Source organism: Lolium rigidum, unplaced genomic scaffold (assembly GCF_022539505.1).
Source record: "Lolium rigidum isolate FL_2022 unplaced genomic scaffold, APGP_CSIRO_Lrig_0.1 contig_8472_1, whole genome shotgun sequence".
In the NCBI taxonomy this organism is placed as follows: Eukaryota; Viridiplantae; Streptophyta; class Magnoliopsida; order Poales; family Poaceae; genus Lolium; species Lolium rigidum.
In genome coordinates this window covers 88,984-90,537 of record NW_025901520.1, presented here as the reverse complement: position 1 = coordinate 90,537, position 1,554 = coordinate 88,984, and positions in this window count along the sequence as shown.

Below are 1,554 nucleotides of genomic sequence, written 5' to 3'. Positions count from 1 at the left end.
GGATGCTTGTAAAAAAAATTATAAGTTGCCATGAGATAAATTTTCTAAAGACCTTGTAATAGTGTTTCAAATTAGTGAAGTTGTATTTTCTCTAGTTTTGTAGTACTGATTATTGTCTTTGATTGACATTCAATATATTTGAATGTAATTGAAAAGTTATAATTTTAATTGAAGTTTCATTTTAATTTGAAATTCAAATTTGAATTACTAGTGTTCAAATTTGAGGTGAATTCAATATGTTTCCCCAAAACACATGACTTCAACAAAGATCATGTCGGAATCCATCCCAATCCGTAGCCATGAGTCCAAAGGAATTTCAATCACTTCTTGGTTTTAATTTTAGTTTTAGCAATCCAACTCGAAGCCCTAACTAATTAAAAAAATCTCCATATCGATTATTTTGTCCTTTTCATCTTTGTGTGTGTATGTATATCAGTTCGTCTTTTGTGTACCTTCAAGCAAGGACTTGTACAACTCAGGTTACCCTAGCCTTAGTTGTCGTAGTAAAATGCAAATTACACTTGATTTTCCGATATGTGATTATATTTGCAAGAACAATCTCACAGACTTATAGTAGTACCCACTAGAACAGATATGCTCATAATAAAAAATTGCTTAGCTATTGACCTACCAGAGCACCCACGACTTTATGTTGGATGCTACATTGGAAGCCCTTTATATATGATGAGCAAAGCTTCCCTGAGCTAGATGAATATGTAAAAAAAATCTGGTTTCACTTATTTAGCTAGAAAAAATGTTTGGTCTTAGTTCATGCAATGTATGTTGTGTGTGTCATCACACTATGGATTCCAATTTGATAGTATGAGCATGGAAGGCATGGGGAATTACTAGTAGATCATGAAGATAGTAGCATGCGCTCTGTTTGTTGCTTGGACTGCCGCCGTGCATTCTCTACACTCGAAGGGTAATTGGGCACACACTTTTGTGTTGCAGCCCCAACCTTCGACCCCGCTGCTAAGTTGTCAGGGTGAAGAACTTTGTAGGCCTTCACATATTTTCTGTGTTTATTTTTTTATAAAAAAGGGTCCTTTTTTAACAGTTGTTATTGCGAGCACGGTTGTTTCAACCATGCCATGTCAGTTATAGCTATCATAGAGCCAGAACCATACAATGGGTCAGCTATTATGCTGGCTGTGGTTGTTAAAGATTTGAGCATTTAACGGTGATCTACTGTGGACTCTATCTTTGTAGCCATTTCAACTAGCACACATATTTACTAGCCATGCCATTAAAATATATCAGGACAATCTGGGCAAGCAACAAACAAATGCTGCATGCACCATACCAGCACTTAGGTATATCTACAAGGAAGCATGAACAAAGCACAATACTAAATATGATCTCCGGCAAACAAGTTGTTAGTTTTGTTCTTGACGACAACGAACAACAAATAAATGATGCATAGCACCATGCCATCGACACTAAAACATTACATGAATCTTTAGAAGAGAGCATTAGCCAAACAAAATACTAAACATGGTCTCTAGCAAACAAGACATAAGTTTGATTTTGATGTGATGAAGGCACAAAGCC